Genomic DNA, 14131 nt, shown 5'->3' on the forward strand with positions numbered 1-14131 from the left:
AAAATAAATGAGGTGTGTATAACATCTGTACTCATTTTTCCTATAAAAATCCCTGTATCTATTGTACTCATATAGCATTCAACATGGGATGATGGATCACACATCGTCTCCACAAAGATTTTGTTGTAACTGCCTGGTCTGAGAACACTTTGGAAAAACAGATCTCTAATAGTCTTATAGTAGGCAGTATCAAACTCTATAATTGTAGAAAGACGAATATTCTCATGTTCGTGCTAATTAATCCAGATGATGTTCACTTATAAAATGTAAATCTATTTTCAAAAATATTGTCCCATTTCAGGTACCAACTGCTTGAAGAAATACCTTCAGGCATGATAGTGCTACATATAAGACGTTCACCCGAAGTGACAATGTCCCACCATTTGAAAGAATAAAGTCTAGTATTAATATTCAGCGATGTATTGGAAGCAAATCAGGATCAAATACGCTGCCACCATTTGGCTGTACGAAATTTTATTTTATTGTGTCGCATTAGACCATTTTCAAGTACAAAAAATTATTTCTATGTTAAAAGACATCGAACTGGTATGAAATACAAGACTTTGGCCGAAAAGCATATCTCATCATATAGCACAGCTCTGTCATCAGTAAAAGTGAGAACATCTCTAAAATGTCCAAATGTTGTCGCTTTTACAAATGACACATCTGGACTATATGATCTGATAAGCTTTCCTGAGAAGAACTTGTATTTCATATCAGACTGCTGTCTTTTGACTTATAAATAGGTTTTTGTACCTGAAAATGGCCTAAGGCCGAAATCTGAATTGTATAATAATAGACAAAACTTATTACAAATAGTCTGTCGCTCTAGCCAAAACAAAAATTATCAACTTCTATTTTGGATGCTGTATAGGAGTTGATGTCTTTTAGCCAAATCAGATAAATTCTGGGATCCAAAACCAACTGATAAGAGATACGAGCCTTCAAACAGGATAATATTGATTTCAAAACACATATCAGAAGCATATGGGAACGACATGACATTCGACTAATTTATTACTTTACGCCAAGATTGCTGTAATCATTCACGGTACAGCCTTTTAGTTATCGATAAAAGGCGGCAGTTGAATGATGGTCGATACCAGCCGAACTTTCAGGAAGTTTTTACGTCTGCATCTACGTGATTGCTCTGCAATTCACAATTAAGTGTCTGGCAGAGGTTTCACTGAAACACCTTTTATCTACTTTTCTATTATTTTCAGGGCACGGGAAAAACAAACACTTAAATCTTTCCTTTCTCTTATTTTATTATGATGATCATTTCTCCCTATGTACTTGGGCACCAACAAAATATTTTCACTCTCTGATAAGAAAGCAGGAAGCGCTTTTGTCATTAAGACTGCCAGTGCAATTCGTGTATCATATCCGTGACACTCTCTCCCTTATGTAGCGACAATATAAAGCGAGCTGCCCATCTTTGAACTTTTTCGACGTTCTCCTATTTCATGCGGATTCCGCACTGCACAGCAGTACTCCAGAAGATGGTGGACAAGCGTAGTGCAAGCAGTCTCTTTAGCAGACCTGTTACATTTTCTAAGCTATCTGTCAATAAACCGCAGTCTTTGGTTTGCTATTCCCCCAACATTATGTCTGTGATCTTTCCCTAAGTATTTAGTTGAGTTTACAGCCTGTAGATTTGTGCGATTTATCGTGTAACTGAAATTTAGAGGATTCTGCTCATGTGGATGACTTCACAGTTTCCATGATTTACAGCCTATTACCACTTTTTGCCCATACAGATATCTTGTCTAAATCATTTTGCAATTTGTTTTGATCATCTGATGACTTTACAAGACGGTAAATGATAGCATCATCTGCAAACAGTGTAAGAGTGCTGCTCAGATTATCTCCTAAATCGTTTATGTAAGTCAGGAACAGCAGAGGAGCTGTAACGTATTATTGGGGACCACTAAATATTACATCTGTTTTACTCGATGACTTTCCGTCAGTTTATGAAATGTGACCTTTCTGACAGGAAATCATAAATCACTCACGCAACTGAGACCATACTCCACAAGCAAACAACTTAATTAGAAGTAGCTAGTGAGGAACGGTGTCAAGAGTCTTCTGGAAATTTGAAAACATCGAATCAGTTTGAAGTATCCTGTTGACAGCACTCATTATTTCGTGAGAATGAAGAGCTAATTGTGTTTCACAATAACGATATTTTCTGAATCCGTGTTGGCTATTTATCAATAAATCGTTTTCTTCGAGGTGATACATAATGTTCAAGCACAGTATATTTTCCAAAATCCTACTGCAAATCGACGTTAGTGATATGGATCTGTAATTCAACGTATTACTTCTACTACCTTTCTTGGGTGCTGATGTGACTTGTGCAACTTTCCAGTTTTTGGGTACGGATCTTTCTATGAGCGAGCGGTTGTATATGATTGCTAAGTCTGGAGGTATTGTACCAACATAATCTGAAAGGGATCTGACTTTTATTCGGTCTGGACTGGCTTTGCCCTTTTTGAGTGTTTTAAGCGCTTCGCTACACCGAGGGTACCTACTTCTAAGTTGCTCATATTGGCAGTTGTTCTTGATTCGAATTCTGGAATATTCACTTCGTCTTCTTTGTGAAAGAATTTCGGAAAACCGTGTTTAATAACTCCGCTTTAGCGGTACTGTCATCAATAACATCACCAATGTTACTGCGCAGTGAACGCAATGATTGCGTCTTTCCACTGGTGTGCTTTATATACGACCAGAACCTCTTTCGGTTTTCTTCAATATCTCGAGGGAGAGTTTCGTTGTGGAAACTGTTAAAAACTTCTCGCTTTGAAGTTCGTGCTAAATTTCGAACTTCTGTAAAATACGCTGATCTTTGTGATTTTAAGTTCTTTGAAATTTGGCGTGCTTTTCCCGTTGCTTCCGCAATACTGTTCTGACATGCTTTGTGTACCATGTTTGATCAGTACCATCTCTTATTAACTGCCGTCGATAACATTTCTTTGATTTTAAACCACATCTGGTCTTCCCTTGCACAGTCAAATTGGAAGGCGTGGAGAGCGTCTCTTAGGAAGGTTTCAAGCGAATTTTATCTGCTTATTAAATAGATGTATTTTTCGTTTATTTTTGGTGGCTTTGGATGTTACGATATTCAGTCTAGCTACAGTAACTTTGCGGTCACTAATCACTGTATCTGTCATGACGCTCCCTATCTGATCAGGATTATTTGTTGCTAAGAGGTCAAGTATGTTTACGCAGCCATTTACACTTCGAGTGGGCTCCTGAACAAGTTGTTCAAAATAACTTTTTGAGAAAGCATTCAGTACGATTTCTGGTTACGTTTTATGGCTCTGAGCACTATGGGACTTAACATCTATGGCCATCAGTCACCTAGAACTTAGAACTACTTAAACCTAACTAACCTAAGGACAGCACACAACACCCAGTCATCACGAGGCAGAGAAAATCCCTGACCCCGCCGGGAATCGAACCCGGGAACCCGGGCCTGGGAAGCGAGAACACTACCGCACGACACGAGCTGCGAACGTACGTTTTATGCCTACCTCCGACTTTAAACATGTATTTTCGCCAACATATGTAGGGTAGAGTGAAGTCATCACCAACTATAATTGTATGAATGGGGTACCGATTAGAAATGACAAGGTTTCTTTGAACGGTTCAGTGGCTGCATCATGTGAGTCGGGGTGTCAGTAAAAGGAAGCATTATTAGTTTTTTCCGGTTGTCGAGTTAATCTCAACACATACTAACTCACAGGAACTATCTACTTGGATTCCACTACAAGTTAAACTACTTCAGACATTAATAAACACTCCACCACTAACGGTATTTAATCAATCCTTTCCAAACACAGTTAGGTTCTTTGTAGAAATTTTGGCTAAACTTATTTCCAGCTGTAGCCAGCTTTCGGTACCAATAATGGTTTGCGATTAAGAGCCTTCTGTTAGCGCTTGGAGCTCTGTTTCTTTTCCAACATAGCTACGACATATTGCAACTAGAATATTGATTGTTCCTGTATCTATCTCTTCCTGTTTTGACCCACCATGCTTGGAAACTGAAGCCCTTTCTGAACTTACCGCGACACTGTAACCTAAAAAACCGCACAGTCCTCTCCACACAGCCCCCTGTGCCCGTCTAGCCGCTTGATGCGTGTAGTGGACTCCTGACGTATTTATCAGAACCCGGAAACCCATCCCCCTTTGGCGAAAGCCGAGGAATCTGCAACCTTCGTGGTCACAGAACCGTCTGAGCTTCTGATTCAGACTAGCCGACTCTGTACCAAAGGACCATACCGTTGAATCTGTCGATGATGCTATAGATGGTGAGCTCAGCCTTCGTCTAGTAAACAAGTCTGGCAGTCTTAACTATTGCAGATAGCTGCTCTAAACCAGAAAAAAATCTCTTCCGATCCAAAGCAACACACATTGTTAGTACCAACATGACTCACCACATGCAATTGGCTGCACCCTGTGCTCTTCATAGCATCCAGAAGTAACAGTTTCATATCTGGAATGTCACCTGCCAGTATTCAGTATTCAGATTCCCCTCCTTCGCAGCCATATCCCTAAGGGCTCCATTACAAGCCTATCATTGGAGCTCGCAGCTAACCCCACATTCTGTGGAAGCCCAGATGAATGCCCAGACCTTGCAGGCCGAGAGGATTCCTCTGGAAAGGGGCGAGAGACTTCATCTGGCTCAGGGACTTCGTCGTCCACAGACAGCGCCCAAAATATTTTCATCAGATGAACCGGGGAGACCCTGCAATTGGTCGCTAGCAAAGTCTTTCACTGCTGTCCGACTTTGAATGAACTCCCATTCGACCATAGGTGAAGGATCGACATCAACACCGGGCAGTGCCTGGGATGGCCATGGTAGTGGATTCATTGAGGGACACATGGGTCGTGCTGGATATCCCTAAGATCACCCTGTCTGCCCCCCCCCCCCCCGCTCCAAAAAGTGATTCCCATTGGCAACAGCCCCAAGCAGCGTTAATGAAGCCAACACCACCTGGAGCTGTGAGCTAAGGGTCACCAGCTTGGCTTGCATCTGAACACAGCAATCACAGTTTTCACCCAGACTAAATACGGCCTGATAAATACACAGACATGCAAGAAATATAGGTGTTGCAGCTAAAAAACACTGACGAAATATAAAGTGAGTCGCTTTTTATGGGAAGCTGTGTCAGCTCACAGTATGCTGATGAGCTGCTGCTGTTATGAGAGCACCCGCCGGAGTGGCCAAGCGGTTCTAGGCTCTTCAGTTTGGAACCGCACGACCGCTACGGTCGCAGGTTCGAATCCTGCCTTGGGCATGGATGTGTGTGATGTCCTTAGGTTAGTTAGGTTTAAGTAGTTCTAAGTTCTAGGGGACTGATGACCTCCGCTGTTAAGTCCCATAGCGCTCAGAGCCATTTGAACCATTTTTTTGCTATGAGAGCTATCATTCGACTGGGGGTCTAACTGCTACGAATGGCTCTTGAAACACTAAGCAAATGCTTGGCATGATGCAAACAGCAGTTCTATCCACAACACAGTTAACAAAAAGTGCAACTGTGTCTGATAAATACACAAACACGCAAGAGATATAGGAACTGAAGCTACAGAACACTGAAGAAATTTTTGACTGAGAAGTTAAGGTAGAACATTTACATTTATGTGAAAATTCAGGTGTCGAAGATGGGACTGAACGTCATACTACTAAACTTTCAGCGTTAAACAAAAGTATCAGACAGTTAAATACTTATTTTCAGACCACTTTGAGGTTAATCAACGAATTAACTTCAACGTTTGACTTAGCTGAAAAGAAGGTAAACCAGTTAACTCCAAGGATTGATGTAATTGCAAAGAAGACAAAGGAGATTGTATACAACTTGTATACTGCTCCCAAGTCCGTCTAGTGTATGTGAGACAGAAAGTGAAAAGGGACTTCTTGTCAGAGAAGTAAAATTTTCAGTACAAGTAAAAACGTTCGATAATATCTGAAATATATGTTTTATCTTTTTTGTATATTGTATTAATTTACTTAATTCGGTACCCGCTCGTAACGATTTGAAAGTTGTTTGAATACAACAGGTTTCAATATATCCTTGAAAGCAATCGACATCAGTCTTCAGATAAGGGATCCCTTATCGTTATGGGGAGGGATCGACAAAAGGTCCCTTTTCTAAATCTCTCAGCGGCGTCTGCAGTGCTTCACAAAACAGCATCTCCGAAATTTTATAGGCATTTTAAGGAGCTCAGAGTAGCTTTGTATAGAAGAAGAACGCTTTATTAATAAAACAGTGCCAAACAAGATAAGTGGTCCCTTTTTATATGAGAGATATAAATGATATAAATGCCTATAGATGTTGCCTGTTTGTAGTTGGCAGCTCTAAAATCCTGTAGCAACAAAAAAACAAAACCTACAACACATGTTAACTCAGCTGTTGCTGATAGCAATAAAAAAGGTGATGTTGCTGTTAATAAATATGACTGGCTGAATGTCTTGAAAATAGTAATGCTAACAAAGTACTCTCATGACTAAACATGTCCATTTTTGAGCTCATCGTTAGCTACAGAGGTAGTGTGCATAACAAAATGAGCATTGATGTAAATGAGTTTGGGCACCTTATCTTGCCCAAAGAAAATGAACCCGTTGGGTTTCCCAGTGCAGTAATTCCAGTAGTGATGACAAAAGAACGAAAAGAATATATTTTTAGAAACACCAGGAAATAAAAAGACATTCTGTGTCCTGAAGTAAAACCAAAACCTAAAGTCAATGACAATGAGGATCCTGAGGAAGAACCTAGCCACCAAGATATTCCAGAACCAACGAATACGCTGTTTGTGAACGAACTTGCATCCCTTTGGGCACAAGTGTTTTTGAAGTATAAAGTTAAATCCTTGGGCCACTATAAAACACGGGACCTCAGTAAACTATTTCTGGGGATTTTGTGTATTCAAAATTTTAGAGGGTTTTGGTCCAATTAATGGCTTCAAAACCAAAACTCGGTCTACAAGATGCAATAATACAGAATAAAAATACCAACGTTTTGCAAAAAATGTGCTATTGGTCTGAAGGGGCTAACCACGTAAAGTGTAAAATAAACTTAAAAAAAGTCTGTACGATTTGAGAATGGACATTTAAGGGTACTATATATGCCGAATTTGTTTCTTAAATACGTCAAATTAGTGAACATTTAAACCGCCTTATCTCAAAACACCTATTTTCCATCAGCAATATTAAACCTGTCATAACGCAATCAAATTTACAGACATAAATCTAGTCTTTTGTTTTACAAATTGTTCAGAATTTGATACTGAACGTAAAAAAATACAATAATTCAAAATTCTCGCTCTCCGTCTCACATACAACAATAGGGAAAATATGAAGTCGTTGAAGCATGTAATGCTACTCGAGAGAAACGTTATTGGTGTGGTTAGGGAATTTGTAAAGAGACTAGTCACTCAGAGGCAAGTTCAGATTTGTCATAGAACCTCTCAGACAGTTCTCATACGATTACCGATTGTCAAAAAGTCACTAAAAGCAGTCACATCCGTTAAACACAGTCAGTACACCTAATGTGCTATCCCCTTTTCCTTGCTATGCCCTTTTGCTTCTGTTAGTGTAAAGTTAAATTAAAGGACAAACTGAGCCTGTGTTGTTGCAAGAGACTGGAAACAGTATTAAATAATGCAAAATTTATGCAGCACACAAGCACTGCGCCAGCGATCATATACGAACGAATCATGAGAGGCAGCGCTTTGCACTGTACTGAAAATGGAGATGTATTGTTATTCGTTTTCTTCAACTTGTAGAAAAGAGAGAAAGCGATATAATGAAAACCTTTTGTGAGAGTAGCGAATGTGAGTAAATGTGAAGTCATTTGTCCCGCCATAGTTATTGATTATGGCGGCGACGATTATACAAAATTTTCTCGAATAACGAAGAAAGACGTCCTCCTTTTGAAGAGTGTAATAACTATTTTTATGCATGCAGAATGATCGGGTAGTAAGAAGGTGCACTACTGTCAACGCCCAGTTGGGTAAATATCAACTTGAACTCATATACTAAGTACAACACTACGACAGCAACCATTTCAACCTTCACGCAGTGAACCATCCTAGTACACAGGCAGAATCACCTCTGCTCGAAGAAAGACTGTAAGTTTCTTGCAGTTCCTCATAGTAACCCACCACCCCAGTGTATTTCAGATTCAATGCAGCGGCCTCATCTTAAAAAAAAAAAATGGCTCTGAGCACTATGGGACTTAACTTCTGAGGTCATCAGTTCCCTAGAACTTAGAACTACTTAAAACTAACTAACCTAAGGACATCACACACCTCCATGCCTGAGGCAGGATTCGAACCTGCGACGTAGCGGTCGCGCGGTTCCAGACTGTAGCGCCTAGAAACGCTGGACCACTTCGGCCAGCGCCTCATCTTACATGTTGGCAACTGCTCAGAGTCACTGCTAACGGAAAACGTTACTTCATTACTAAAATAAAGGCTATAATTGGACTTAGATCATCTAAGCTCAGTATCTTAGGTGTGTAATAAAATTAATAATAGTTATGATACAGTTTACTACGGAATGATTTAAAGTGGAAGGAACACATACATTTACAAGTAGACAAGGCAGTTGAGAGACTGAGATTCTTTACAGTAATCCTCAGAAAGTGTTGTTCTTCCATAAGGATGTAGCTTACAAAACTCTCCATCTATCGATACTTCGGTTTGCTTGTCAGTGTGAGAGACCTCTTCTAGACAGGATACATGATATAGCAGGGCTTCACAACATACGAGCTCGCGGAGCAAGCTGTGAGCAGCAAGGCGCGAGCACGGAGCAGCGCGAGCACGCTACCCCCACTACCGGACCAGAGCAGAGAGTGGGGAGAGTCACGTGGGGCACACAACAGCTGCCGCCAGTCAATGTAAATCCGCGGCCACCTGCAGGGATATCACTCACGAATTATTACTGTGACAAATGAAACAAATAAAGGAGAATGTACACGTGCCACATAATTTTATTAGCTTAGTGTGTGCCTCTACATTCGTATTAATTTGTGAACCGTTACACAATAAAAGGTGTCACTGAAGTGTGGGACTCTCTGTTATCTTGTACTTTTTGTCCTTTACAATTGCGTCTATATTCGGAGTAATTGTTCTTGTGCATCGTAGGCGCAGCGTGCAGTTTAAATTTCGATCAGACAATGCGTTTCTCAGGCGTGTCTTGTTACATTTCATTGCAGAGAAGAGTTATTCACAAACATACATGGAACCGAACATTGATATTATTGTAGCCGCCAGTTTGTGCAAATGAGGAAATCTATCCTGAGGGAAGTGTCTGTAAAATTCCAAAATGTTTTTCTTGTTCTGAAATTTGTCTCTGTATTCTCTGTCACACTGCAGGTCAATAATTTCTAGTTGCAGCTCAGGACGAATCTCTTCAATATTCGCTGAATATGGAGAGGAGAACGATCAGAATCACTGTCTAGTGCTGTCAGAGCATGAAAGCGTTGATCAAATTCTTCCTTAAGGGCAACTAAACTATGTGAATAACGTTCACAGTCTTTGTGAACATCTTGCATGGATGATAATTTAGGAAAATGAGCTAGATTTCCTGTTTCCAGCTGACTCACCCAAAGTGTCAATTTCATTTTAAAAACTCGTATTCGATCTATGAAATGAGTAATTAGCAGATATTTACCTCGTAGTGAAATGTTCAAAGCATTCAGATGGCTAGTTAAATCTGCTAAGAACGCGAGATCACATTTCCATGAAGGCTCTTTCAATTCAGGAACACACATGTTATTTATTTCCATGAACATATTTATGTCCTCTAATAGGCAAAAATTCGATTTAATAATTCGCCACGACTAAGCCAGCGGACTTCGCTGTAATAAGGCAGGCTACCATACTGGCTTTCTACATCCTCAAGAAAGTTTTTAAATTGTCTGTGTTGTAGCCCATGCTTCCTTATATAATTGGTTGTATGAACAACAACACTCATCAAATTTTTTAGAGTGATACTCTTTGCACATAAGTTTTCCTGGTGGATCACACAGTGAAGCCTCTTATTTCATTCGGCACGGTCAGTTTTTGCATTTTCTCCTTCAACAGCGCAACGAAACCTAATTTTTTCCCTGTCATCGCTGGTGCACCGTCTGTAGACACTGAAACTAAAGAATTCCACGACAATCCTATATTTTCAACACTTTCTTCAACACTACTTAAAATATCACCTCCGGTTGTAGTGTTCTTCATGGCTACTACATCGAGGAGCTCCTTCCTCACCTGAAGATCTCTATTAACACCTCTAATAAATATGGAAAGCTGCGCTGTTCCAGTGATATCAACACTTTCGTCCAGAGCTACAGAATACGCCATAAAATCTTTATAGATATTTGCAAGCTGGCTCTGGACGTCGTCTGCCATGTCCTGTACGCGATGCATAATGGTCATGTCAGATAATGGCACAATCCGAAACTGTTCAACTTGAGATGGACACAAATGTTCTGCTGCAACTACCAAACATCTTTTATTAAATCGCCATCAGTGAAGGGGCGCAGGGATTTTGCTAAAAACAAAGCAATTTTGTAGCTCGCTCTGAGAGCTGCCTCAGTTGATTTTTCTTCGTCATCCAGATTTCTTCGGATAGCTTCCTTTTAAGTTTAATAACTTCCTGTGCACGATCTGGTCCATCACATTTTCCACTTCCGTAGTCTTTCGCGTGGTACGACATATAATGTCGCTGCAAATTAAATTTCCTAAAAGAATTCAGCGTTTTGTGACATACTAAACATTTTGCAACACCATCTTTTTCTGTAAACAGATACAATTCCTCCCAATGGGGGTTGACCTGCTAAAGCATGGTTGGGGTTACACAACGGCGACTTGACATGATTCTTAACCAGCGAAGTGACTGTTAGAGCTGATCTTAGTACTTTAAACGTTACACAGTCGGCGCGAATTCAATAGGCACGCTGCGGTCCTATTCATACGTGCGCGCGCATTTCCCCTTCCTCCCCTCCCTCCCTAGTCTACACCTTGCACCTGCTCGCGAGCACGTGCCTGAGCAGACGCGAGTACTCGCGCTCTAAACCGGCCAGTTGTTAAGCCCTTTGATATAGGAAATAGAGCAGATCAGAAAGGAATAGCGCATTTCGACACAAGTTCGTTCTGTAAGCACGAAAAGGTCACGGACATGCTCATCAATTTCGAGTGGTAAATGCTACAAGAGAGGCGTTGTGCACTACGGAGTGGTTTACTGTTTTAATTCCGAGAGAGATTACGTCCATAAAAAAAAAGTCAGCTGATATGTCACTTCCCCTACGTATTTCTCACGAGAATGTCGCAAAGGTAAAATTAGTGAGATTGGAGAGCATATGAAGGCTTAGCAACTATCTTTTTCCTGAGCAACATTCGCGACTGCACCAGGAAAGAGGAAAAGTGACAGCGATAGGCAAAGATTCCTCCAACATCAATCACGACATGCCTTTCGGAGTATTGATGTGGAAGAAGACGGTGATACGCAGAGGTATGTGTAGGAGGAAGTAACGTGTTCCTTGAATCGTCTTGGGAATTTTAATAATAAACTTCCTCTCTCTTACTAAACGAAATTACAAGGAAACGTGCTTCTCTCCTTTGGAATATTTTTCTATTTTCTGCATTACTGCAACCTGATCAGAGTCCGAGTATTATTCAAAATTTGGAAATTCTGCACTAGTCGCCGATCGTCTACAGTTTGGCATAAATCGCGATGCTACTGTCACGCGGTTGTTTCTTAGTTACAGGCAACACTTAACATTTCCAGACCGGAAATGTAATAAGTAGAAACTCCTTAATTGACAATTTCTAGCGAGGAGAACTCCCCATCGCACCCCATCCAGATTTATTGGTAAGAGGGCCCAGTGGATAGCCAGTCAAAAACTGAACACAGGTCAAGCATGAAGCATGAACCTAAGAAAAAAAAGGAAAATAGAATCAGTGAACACTCCAAGGAGAAGAAGTGCAATATAGAGCAGTCTGACAGAGCAACGGCGTCGTGGTTAAGTGGTCACGGTGTTGGACTGGCGAGCCGTGTTCAAACCTCCATCCTACCATTCCCCCCCCCCCCCCCCCTCTTACGCACGCTGTTCGCTATACTCAAATTTTTTTCTGTCGTCATGAAACAGCCATTTGCAATAGCGAGGTGTAAGGAAGGAACCTATAATGATGGTTGATTCTGCACAACTATTTTATTAGCAACCGAAAGGAAGCAGCTTTCGAACAAGAACAGCAAAGGCTTGATGACAAGGCGAAAAGTCAAGCGAATGGTCCACTGCAAAACACATCTGGTGTGTCATATGCGGCATTAGCGACAGTACATGTGTCATATGATAGGAATCTCTTATCGACGCACCTGATTTCCACGACTAATAGGTGAGATATGCCTCCTTGCCCTTTCGTATGAAAGTGAATGTGATCACTTCCAAGAAAATTGATGCACGTAATAGTTTGTCACATAAGCTGCAGAAAATGAGCGCAACAGTTTCACAGTCACACAGTTTCTCTGTCCTCTGACAAAACATGTGTTTTTAACGTTTTTGAAATTGCTTTCAGTTTTGGAAGTTTTGACTCTTGAATTCCTTTGTTGTAACATAGTTCACACCCGTTTATTTGTTGTTTTCATTTCCGTGAGACGTCAATGTTGTATCTAACCTGCTCTCACTAATCATCGCATTTACTTGCGACGGTAACATGTTCTTACCACATGACTCATATTCTATAACGAATGTATAGTATTACAACCGCCAAGACTACAGAAAGAGTACAATCATTTCAATAACCGGACGGACAGTTCATAATATTGTAAAAAGAAAAGTATATAAAAACAAATGGCGTGGGAGAGCTTCGAACACCGCTCGTTCCGTTAACAGTCCAACATAGCAGCCACTTGACTACGACGCCACTGCTATTTAATGCCACTTAAAATTGCACTTATTCAGCTTGGACCGTTTACCGTTTCTATTTTTTTTTCACAGTTCTTTCTGTTGCTTGATCTGTGTTCAGTTTTTGACGGGCTATGCCCTGGGCCACCTTATCACTAAATCTGAGAGAGTGTGAGATAGGGAGTTTCCCTTGTAAGCATACAAAATCATCAAATTGGTACTCTGGCGTTTACGAAATTTTCTGACGGTCGCTCCCAATAACCGTCCACCAGAGAGGATTCTGTACATACATCGATTATCGTTTAAGCCCACGCGAACGTTGAGTCGGTCAGTGATCTCCGGTGCACTCCTTAAAGCCCGACAGGCAGCCGCAATGATGACGTCGTATTATCATGTTTTGAACAATTCTGTTAAGAAAGCTCTTTTGCCTGATAACGCAGTGCCTTTGTTGGCGTCGCATATGTTGTAACCTCCCGAGTAATTACTTTGTTGCCCGCAGCTCGTGGTCGTGCGGTAGCGTTCTCGCTTCCCGCGCCCGGGTTCCCGGGTTCGATTCCCGACGGGGTCAGGGATTTTCTCTGCCTCGTGATGGCTGGGTGTTGTGTGATGTCCTTAGGTTAGTTAGGTTTAAGTAGATCTAAGTTCTAGGGGACTGATGACCATAGATGTTAAGTCCCATAGTGCTCAGAGCCATTTGAACCCAATTTCTTTGTTACGTCGTTAAGTTTCTGAGCTGTCGTTAATTGAGTGAAGGTGGCACACCGTTCCTGGCGATTTTTCAAATCGGGAGGAAAGATTGAAGGTAAAATCTTGTTTGAAAGAGGAAAAAACATTCACGGAAATGTCTGAAGTTTTGAGGGAAGCTTGCGGAGATGATGATCTACGTGAAACATAGTGTTGTGAATGGTTCTCTATATTCGTCAGTCGGCTGAAGATGATCCTTAACCAGCAAAGCATTCGATCTTAACAGTGATGACCACGTTCAGAAAACAATATTCTGGATGGTACTCAACTGATCGTGCCACCAGACTGTTATCGAAAAATCGAACTTGTTACATAAAGACCGAGGAGTACAGAGACCATCAATCGAACATTTTCACGAAATTCCTTGAACAAACTGACGGTGACGAAACATTCATGCAAAGAATATACCACTACACAAACGTCTAGTCATCACTATGGATAAGCATTGCATCTCCACAAACTAAAAAAGTGTTAACGTCCCAGTA

The 14131-nt window shown here is 41.0% G+C and overlaps 1 protein-coding gene across 1 annotated transcript in view; it reads right to left on the minus strand.

Moving 5' to 3' along the window:
- Positions 1 to 14131, minus strand: part of LOC126176183 (fatty acyl-CoA hydrolase precursor, medium chain-like) — a 194967-nt gene that overhangs the window by 33797 nt on the left and 147039 nt on the right. The gene's annotated exons all lie outside the window — the stretch shown is intronic.

The sequence above is a fragment of the Schistocerca cancellata genome, chromosome 3 (assembly GCF_023864275.1).
Source record: "Schistocerca cancellata isolate TAMUIC-IGC-003103 chromosome 3, iqSchCanc2.1, whole genome shotgun sequence".
Classification (NCBI taxonomy): domain Eukaryota; kingdom Metazoa; phylum Arthropoda; class Insecta; order Orthoptera; family Acrididae; genus Schistocerca; species Schistocerca cancellata.